General features: G+C 37.2%; 1 pseudogene; it reads right to left on the reverse strand.

Moving 5' to 3' along the window:
- Positions 1-4,026: 4,026 nt before the first annotated feature.
- LOC136524321 (disease resistance protein RGA5-like) lies at positions 4,027-10,498 on the reverse strand (annotated as a pseudogene).
- Positions 10,499-10,740: the final 242 nt, after the last annotated feature.

The following is a 10,740-nucleotide window of genomic DNA, read 5'->3' on the forward strand; positions in this document are numbered from 1 at the left end:
TCTCACGTCCTGGCGATCTTCGTCGGTGGCCACCGGAACCTACCGGTGAGAGCATCCTCGTCTTCCTCACGTCCCGGTCCTCACCACCGGTGGCCACGGGGTGTGACACAATGATCGATCGGCCTTCAGGCTCTGGCCTTGGAGTTCTTGTAGGATCGGGATTGGACTTGGAGTCCTGGCCTCCTGGGTGCAACGAGCCGGCCAGCTTTGATCGCCACCATTTTGCACTTGATTTGTTACCTGCATAATTGCATAAATATGTATATTTGTTTCTTTTCACATGCATAAATATATATACATACTAAAATAATTGATTTTTATTGCATAAATACGTATAAATGCTAGAATAGTTAATTTTACATAAAAATATACATATTTTGGTAATATATTGTGTAAAACCGACTGTTTTAATTCGTTTAAACACCGTCTAAACTGTTTAAACGTTAAACAAAGGATGACGGACTGTTTATCATTTAGCGTTTAGGATAACATGTTTAGAATAACACTGAGTGTGGTAGTGGGCATATATATAGTCATCCTGGAGTGGCGGCAGCTATATGAAAAAACAATTAAATCTTTGCCCACCTAGTCTGAAAAGAAGGCCTGGTGATTTCAGAATTTGTGAATGGGTTATTAACATGCACTATTCATATAATATCCTGCTTTGGTTGTTGTGCTGCCTATATACAGCCTGTTCGCTTGCTCGTAAACGATCGTAAATTTCCAGCCAGAAACAGTGTTTTTCTCTCACACCAAACCAGCCAGCAGTAAATAATCCACGATACGATACGGCCTCCCGAACAGGCTAATACTCCGTACTCCCGGTCCCAAAATAAATGTCATTCCCACTTTTCTAGAAATCAAACACTTTTAACTTTGATCAAATATATATTAAAAATATTAATATTTATAATACATAATTAGTATCATTAGATTGATCGTTGAATATATTTTCATAATAAACTTATTTGAAGATATAAATGTTACACACATTTTCTATAAATCTAGTCAAAAGTTGAAAAAGTTTTACCTGCACGCATCCCATAACGATCTCTATTTTGGGACGGGAGAGTATGCATCTAGGAGTACTTTCTCTATCCGTAAAAGAATGTAATTATGGAATCCGTGTCAGTCAATATAGTTTAAGTTTGACCAAGTTTATAGTAAATACTATTAACATTTATGTCTCTAAATAAATATATTATAAAAATATATTTATAACGAATCTAATGGTATTTATTTTGCATATTGAATGTTAGTACTTTTTTTATAATATTTTGTCAAAATTCAAACGGCTCGACTTCTCGAAAATCGAGAATTATATATTTTTTTAGACGGAGCTGACAGGTGGTACTATCATCTAAATTCCTGCTTTTGTACCGCATAAGAGCAAGTATAATAACAGGCTGTAAGCCGACTAAATACTGATGTGGAGGAGAGAGGGGAGGAGAAAGAGGAGAAGTGGGCTGTAAGCTTACAGTCGGCTTGGGCACAAGAACCAAGAAAGTCTGTGAGAGAGACAAGTGGGCCATGTATTAACTGTAAAGAGCCAACTACTATATGAGTGGGCTGAGAGAAGGCTGCAAGGAACCTTACAGCCGACAAGCCGGCTATATTATTAGCCTTGCTCTAAACATGTGCTGTAGAAGCTGGCGAGGTGGGTGACGGACAGAAGACTGGAGACAGCAGCATGGCCCAGGAGCATTAGCACCGCATCCCCTCACACACAGCCATGGCGCTCAGATCTGAACATTGGAAGGATTTGGTTTAGACTTCGAGGGTCTGTTTGGAACCTGAAAAAATTTTCTATTTGTATTTTTTCTGTGAAATTAAACTAATTCCTATGAAATTTCTATGTGATTCTTGTAAAATTCCATATTCCAAACAGGCCTGGAGAGAGAAAAAACAGGATTGTTGATCGTTGCGGCAACAGAGATAGAACGTGCAGAGCGACATCGTGGAAGTGGACGCCACTGCTTTTGGCAGTGAGTTCGGCGCCACAACCTTGAGGCCACCCCAACGCTACATCTTGTTTGGAAGCCCCATCCTCTACATATGGTATCTAAATCATCGCTAGCGTACTCCGGTGTCCATTAAAAGTGTTGTTTTTTACTTTTACTTTTTTTGACCGTTTAAATAATGAAATAAATAAGTTATTATTAAAATATCTCTAATGATAAAATAAGTCATAGCAAAATAAATAATATTTATATAAATTTTTTGAATAAGACGAACAAACAAATAAAAAGTCTAAAAGTAAAAAACGACGTTTTCAATAAACGAGGGAGGGAGTATGCTTCGCAAACGGTCAGAGGATCCTGCAGAGCTGCGAGCCTGCGATAGCTTCGTCTGACAAAAGACCGGAGCACACAGTTTGGAGCGCGTGATGAGAGAAAGAATCGTTCAAGCACATAAAAACTCTGACAAAGCTTCCTGCCAAACGATGGGACCATAAAAGGATAGGCATTGTATGCCTGCTTTGGGAGAATCAATCGTCTAGGATAGCCTCACCGCTGCTTTTGTCTGAGACCACTACTTGTATACGCTTGCGCTGGAGCTGCCCTAAGGGCTTCATCAACGTGAGCAGCGGACAGTGTCAGCCTCACCTAAGCTATAATAGCAAGTCATAGATGGGCTGAATGCTAAGTGGAAAAAAGAGAAAAGAGAAGTGTGAGAGATGAAAGTGGGGTATGTATTTAATAGTGAAGAGCTCACTACTATATAGTTGACTGAGAGATGGGTTGCAAGATCTATATAACTAGCAGTAACCTATATTATTAGCCTTGCTCTATAAGCTAATGTGTACGTAGATAAAAGAGCATTTAAGGCTACAATTCTTTCAACGCAGTCATACAACACTTCTGGTCCCCTACTGTTCTTTGCCTCTTACTCTCTCTTCGTGGGCCTGTTCTGGGAGAGGCAACGTCATGGTGGAGCACTTCATCCCTCCGACGCTCTCCTTAGACACTGCCCCATCCTTTTATCAGGTGAGGGTGCCTCATCCTTTTATCAGGTGAGGGCACTGTAGTTTCTATAGGCACACCGGACACACCGTGAGACTACCAATTGATATGACATGGCTACCAACTGTTAATGTGGAAGTTGGGGTAGCACGCCACGGTGGAGTATTGGTGAAGCCCTGAGGCAGGTGCTAGGACTCACGGTGCCGAGCTTTGCTACATCAGTTATCCCGTCATCTAAGTATCAAAGCGTTGTCCTGTCATATATAATCTAGGCGTCAATTATCGTAACGCCAAACTCTTTCAGATACCTAAATATAAAAATCTTTCAAAAAAATAAATTATAAAAATGTAGGTTAGGAATTAAGGTCTCTTCGGAGGCAATAAGCAGATGGGTGAAGACCTAGATAAGTTTTCACTGGTTGTCTCATTTGCCTATAAATTAAGGCAATGAGAGAACTGAACACTACTACCTCTTTTTGTTTTTACATGTCATGTTAGCTTTGTCATCCTGCCTCCATTTGTTTAATTTGTATGGATTCATGACATTATATTTTAATTGGATGATCAAAGATAGTAATATTTGACTTAGGACAAAGCTAATGTGACTGTGACATAAAAAAAAACAAAAGGAGGGAGTATAAATTAAGGCAATGAGAGAACTGAACACAAGCTTACTGTACTCTGTACAACATGCAAGAGAAAGGAATAAAGAGCTTCTCATTCCTCCCTATTTCCTTGTGTCATGTTATCTAAAAAAAAATTCCTGGTGTCATACTGTGCTCTACGAGCGTATACATAGATCCATAGAACGATTTCTCAACAGCGTATTGCAGCACTTCTCATTGCCTTTTGCATCATATCTTCGTTACCTGCAAATATACCATCAGTAGAAGAGACAAAGTTAGAACGAGAGCTATATTCTAACGTATTAGAACAACTACTAATTACATTCAAACCTGGTATAAAATTTGTACCGTTTGACTGTAACGGCGTCAAAATGACGTTAGTAGTAGATGAAGAGTACTGTATGTCTCTGTAGCAGGGAAAAATCCCATCTCTGAAGCTTGCGTATTGTCGTTAACAATTCCAAAAGTATCACCCTGATACAACGATGTCAGGCTGCCTGCTGCTCGTTCCAGTTCGCGTGATGACAGGAACCTCCTGCGGTTTTGGATCAACAGAAGACTGCTAGGTTGCACCAATAGCACTCACAACCTTGGGACTTGCAGGGTGTGCCGGCCGGGTTTTGTTGTCCGATCAGATTTGGGCCAACCGCCGGCTGTACCAAAGTGCTCGGTTCAAGAGAGCAGAATATGAGAATGGTGTTAATCAGAATATAAGAATTAAATCAACAGTTGATACCTGAAATCTCAGGCTAGTATCGGTTTAGTTTAACTAGCCACTTAGGAGCCCAACTATTTTCATTGTAACATCCTCAGGTTGAGTTTAGGGTGTCCGGGAAGTGATTGTACTGCATTCTTGATAGCTGATTCTGCAGCTTCCAACTCTCCACTAGTAGAACCAGTAGATTCAAGTTGAATGTAGACATTTCTGAGGTTGAATAGGTGTTGTATGCCAAAATCAAAACTACTGTCTGAAGATTTAATCCAAAACACGCTGGATATAACATCAAGGCACTCAAGCTTTAACATAGACCCAGGTTCAAAAATTAACCCCACAGAATTACCATAAAACTTGAAAAACTGTTAAAGATTGAAATCCACGCATTGTGGTACTCCCTTCAAAGGCGGTATTTGAGTATATGGTTAGGGATAGTAGAGCAGGCATGTGTCCCAGCATCTGGACATCCTCTTGACCAATTTTGTCAACATATAGAACTAACTCTTCAAGATTGATTAATGAGCCCATCCAATTGGGAACTTTCGGGATGGGACACCACTGGCCAATGTAAAATTGTCTTAGTCTAAATGGAGCAGGGTGCCACTTATCCAGTGAGAAGTTATTATCTTCATCACATCCATTGATATCAATGAAAAGGGACTGAAGGTTACATGTGCCCAGCTTACTGAGAGAAGAATATAAAGATTCCTTATGGCTTCCTCCATCACCTCCAAAGTCATCAAGATTCCAAATTACTCGGAGCACCCTCAAATTTGTTAGCTTACCTAGTTCTTGCAAAAAGTTTGAGTCGTTCAATAAAGCTGAGAAACTTGTTAGCTCTTCTAGTGTCTGCATATTGCTTATTCCTTTTGGCAATTTAACATGACAATCAACAAGCAAACGAACCAAACTCTTCATTCTGACAATGCCTGATGGTAAATCTTCTACATAAGTTGACCTTATGTCTAGTGTCTCTAAATGTTGAAGTTCTCCATTTGCTTTGGGAGCTCGTTAATACATGATCCTCATATATTCAAATATCTTAACTGGTGGAGTCTTTCCAGATTTTCAAGATGACGGTTTCTTAATGAATGGCAACCTTCTATGTCCAACACACGTAAAATGTCAAAACCCAAAAGAGATGGCATTCTTTTAGAATTGACAAATACGGTTAGTGACCGTACATGAGATTTGACCAAGAACTTTATATTTTCTTGGTTGCCATTTTGAAGAGATAGTCGACGGACCTTGCTTCGTGGCATGGGTACCAGCTTTGAGGCACCAATCAGTGTAGCAAAATTTTCTTCAGTTGATTTGGACACAATGAAATCGTGAATGGTGTCATCCACTTGGCAAGCATTTATTTGACCATCACGGCTTATGCTTGCAGGTTGAATCAAGCTTCTGTTGATGAGCTCATTAAAGTAACTATCCCCCACTTCATATATGTTTTGTTCTTGTTTTTGGCTAATGAATCCTTCAGCAATCCATCTACTCACCAAACGCTCCCTTCTTATCTCACAACCTTCTGGAAATATACTCAAATATAATAAACATGTTTTCAAATGGTTTGGAAGATCAAAGTAACTTAGTGAGATTATCTGTCTCATGGTTTCCATATCTGGAGTTTTTTTCAAATGTGCAACTTAGGGAAACTTTCACCTTGTTCCATTGATCTATAGACTTTGGTTTGCTTGCCAATAAGCTAGATATGGAAATAATCGCTAAAGGCAGACCCCCACATTTTTTCAATATTTCATCAGAAGCTTCTGCCAGCTGTGCTGGGCACCTATCTTCAGGATAAAAAATTCTTTTGAAGAACAATGTCTTGGAGTCAACAATATTAAGCGGTCTCATTTCATAAACATGATCACCAAGACAGGAGCAGCATGATTTAGCTACATCATATTTTCGTGTTGTTGTCAAAATTCTGCTACCACAACGATTCTTGACCAATGCACATTTGATAATTTCCCATGTTTGTTTATCCCAAAGATCATAGACTACAACAATGTACCTGTAACGATGCTTGACTATGTTAACAGTATGCACCCATAAATAAACAATTTTATAAAGAATGTAAACAGCAATGGGAAGGAGACAGATATACTGGGATATCTACTATTGAGATCTAGTATAGACTTTTTTTTTGATAGGAGATCTAGTATAGACTTGCATGGGCATATCATCATTGCAAGACTCTGAATGAGTTCAACTTAAAAGTTATCGTTTGTGTGATTAAAAATAAAAGAAGATTGTAAAAAGAAGATGCTCGTATAATGCTACATATGTGAAAGGAGGCGTTGAATGGCCGTGTGAAACATGAATCAATAATCTTTTCTTCCACAGGCATTACAGTGTATTCATAGGCTTACCCTTTGACTTTGTCCTCTTTCTAATCGGTAACCTGGCATACTCATCATCAGGAACAAAAAGAATCTCTATATTTTGTACCTGCACTAGGATATACAGAAACTTTAGCTAGCTTACCAAGACCAAAGGCTGCATACTGCATACGTTTTTATTGTGAACCTAGATCAGATGGAAACTCTTATTACAATTTCCATTGGCTACATTTGAATTTTGCAGAGAGCATCGCTTTCTTATGTTGCGTACTCTAATGGCATACCCAATTTAATGTGCATTTTATTGCAATGATGATGAGGAAGATTTGCCGCTCTACAACAACCAAGTCAAACATATGTTTGCTAAATACCACTGCATGTACGAAACAACTTCTAAATACCACTGTTTTATGGAACTGGGAATAGGCCCAGCCTGACACACTACAGAGGCAGGGATATATTTTTTGCGAATTGTCTTTTTACAGTATGAAACAAACTTCTAAATAATCTTGTGGCATGATATAAGAAAAAGGAAACCCAAGGTACCTCTTGTCACTAAGGTATTCCCTTAGGTTGTTGATAATTTGCTGCTCATCATCTAACGCGCAAGAATCGGCACCAACTTGTGAAAGAATGCTCACCAAAACCTTCTTTATGTTAGGATTCTGAAACACCGACACAAAAGCTGCACGCTGAAATTCCCCCTTGATTTTGCAGTAAATTTGGTTGGCAAGAGTGGTCTTGCCTGAGCCTCCACAACCCACAATGCACACTGTCATGACATCTTCCGATGAGGCACTGCCCCTACTCTTGTCCATAAGTGGCTCAATGATCTCATCCTTTGGGCCATCAATCTTACTATTACTAATTAGAGACCTCAACGGAGGCACCACATTAATTTCCACCAGACACGCTATAAAAAAGATAAATCATAGAAATTCTCACAAAAATCAGAAACATCTAGCCTTTAATTTGGTTGACTCGAATCATCATAGATATTAACCATTGGATCTGTTGTAATTTAGAATAAAAATTACCCACCACTGCCATTACGCAAGATAATTCAGAATAACCCCCCTAAATTTGTATATAAATTCCCACATCTGTCACTATGACAGACAATTTAAATAGCTCCCTAAATTTGCTTCTAAATCACACCTTTATCATTATGAAACATAATTCGAAATAACCCCTATAGATTGCATCTAAATTACCCATCTTGACTATTATGAAGGATAATTTCAAATAACCATCTAACTTTATATCTAAATTACTCACGTCTACCATTATCAAAGATATAAACTAAAATACCCATAATGCTTCTATGAGTTCCCCTTCCTTATCATTATAAAAGATACTGCAAAATAACCTCCTAAGGTTGCATTCAACCTACCCATAAATGTCAACACGAAAGATAAATATTTGTATATACCTCAATCACTTAAAAAAATAAAAAAAGAATATCTATCAAATCTACATGTAAATACTAACATATGCTATTGTAGAAAACAAAATATTATTCATAAAGTATGGTGTGTGTGTGTGGAAAATAACTTCAATTTATATTAATACTCCATATTAATAAATTTCAGTTATTTTAAATAAATTTATACATTCTGACTAAAACATTATATCATATAAATATTTGTAATTTAATTTTAAACACTCTATGATATATAGAATAATACTACACACATATAATCATGTGATAGAACAAATTCAACATGTCCAGTGCCGCGGTGCAAGTTGAGTTTCAACTTAACATGTGGAAAACAATACTACATGGACCTAACACTTTTTAAGAATAAAAAACTTTTGAATAAAAGATTAAAAAAGGCTAGAGTTTTTACTTAAAAAGTGGAAAAATTGCAACATCTCCGTTAAAAGTTGAAAGCCAAACTATAAGATTATATTTCAACTAAATACATATGATTTAAGAAAAAGATAAATACTATAAACTCTATGATCTAGATGTCCTGAATGGAACCTCCACATTTATCCTCACAAGACTCGATAGAAAAACAATATATAGATCCTACAAAATCTCACAAAACTCAGAAACATCTAACTATCAATTCAGTATAACCTAATCAACATTGATAATAATAGCTCTTGGAAATATCTAAATAATTACCCTATGTTGATATTGCAAAAAACAACATAAAGTAACCAATGATTCTATATTTAAATTACCCACGTATGTTATTAAGAAATATGATCTAAAGTAGTCCTAGATTCACATCTAATTACATGTGGCCTCCTATTACGATAGACATTTTACGTAACCTAATTTTCATCTTATTACTAGAAAAATTAAGTATCCCCTCAAACCTAAATATAAACTGTCAAAATCTTCTATTAAAAATTGTTTAACAATAGAGCATATATATGTTTCCATATTACCCACCTCTATCAATATAAAATATGTTAATTTGATTAAAGTAAGCATACGTGTGTGTGTCGTACAAGCATTCATGAGCAATATGTTATGTTTCATCACATAAAAAATATTTCCTTAACAAGTCATACACTAATCATACTAAAAAAATGTTTAAAACCTATTAGTAACTATGACATATAATTTGTATAGGTTGTTACATTAAATATATTTATATATTTTAACTAAAATGTTTGACATGTCTATATTGGTAGTAAAACTATAACTGCACATGTAGTTCTTTGATAGTTAAATTCAATCATCTTAAGAAGTGTGGGAGACCACTGGTCACTATATTTTTTAGACCCTATAAGATTACTCTAGAGTAAAAACCGATTATTATAAGGCTTAAGTATTAAAATTCTATTAAGGTTAGCATTGCGACCCCCATCCAAGATCTCAATTCATGCTCTATCGATTTTTTAAGCGACATGGTGCATGTTTCAAATGATTGGTTATGGTAATATAGTATTTAAGAATGTACTCTATGACCTAAAATTTTCATTCTAAAAAATGCTAAAAAGAGAGTTAATAAAAAATACAACCACAAGAGTTTTAACTTAACTTGAGGATAAAAAGAATGTGTAGTAGTCAATAAGAATAAAATATGAACAAAATTCAGATTCATGACTTCGCAAGATACATGATGCAAAAATAACCACTATAGTTAATGGTCAGGTTTCAAACTAATTGCGTATGTAAAATATACATAGGTGCCATGTAAAGAAAAAATATGAATATGAGTGAAAAAATTTAAAAATCAGTCCCTTGCAAAAAAAGTATTAGTAAGTTAATGATACTTGGATCTATTATATTAGAAAATAAACAAACACAAAAACATAAATTTAATATAAGTAATTCTTTATTCGTTATATGTATTAAACAATAACTAATAGTTAAATCTTCTAAAATTATAGCATGAGAGCACGGGTTAATGGACTGGTGCCCACTGATCTGTCCTCCTCAAAGTGCGGGCAACCGAGGGTCTACTTTCACAGAGACACTGGAACTCAAGGTGTCGTGAAACAAGTAGTACCTCTTTTGTCTCTCACTCTCCACCACAACGCGAGACTTGAGCTCTTGGATCTGATGGGACGCTCGTATCTTCCGCAGCTGGGATACAATCTTTTGCCCAAGCCCAGCCTTGGCATCATGAAGAGGTCGATGCAATCCTCGATGTCGTATGCCAGCTCACGCACCCGATCCCTCCACTCCGTCATTTGGGGGTCAAGATTTTGCATGTCCGCGAGCCTCTGCAAGAGTGCGTTCATGCTACGGAGATCGCTCTCAAGGAAAACTATCTCCCCATGGACCTGCTTAAGCAACTTGTACTCACCACTCACAAGGGCTGCGAGCTTCGCGAGGAGGGAGTTCATCACTCCCGTCGAAGCGCTCACTAGCGTTGCCTCCATCTCAGCGCTCCAGGCCAGGGTTATCTATCTCCCTCACAAGAACGGCACAGCAGGCAATGAATATTTGTGTCCCGAGGAGAGTAGCGAATTTTCAATCTTCTATCTCTAATATCCCACTAATGGATGCATGCGAAACATCTTACTCTCCCGTCCTATACAATGGCCCCGTTTGCTTCACCGAAAAAAAGCCGAAATACTATTCCAACTGATTTATTATGAGAGTAAAACACTGTTCCAACTAA

The sequence above is a fragment of the Miscanthus floridulus genome, chromosome 18 (assembly GCF_019320115.1).
Source record: "Miscanthus floridulus cultivar M001 chromosome 18, ASM1932011v1, whole genome shotgun sequence".
NCBI classification, from domain to species: domain Eukaryota; kingdom Viridiplantae; phylum Streptophyta; class Magnoliopsida; order Poales; family Poaceae; genus Miscanthus; species Miscanthus floridulus.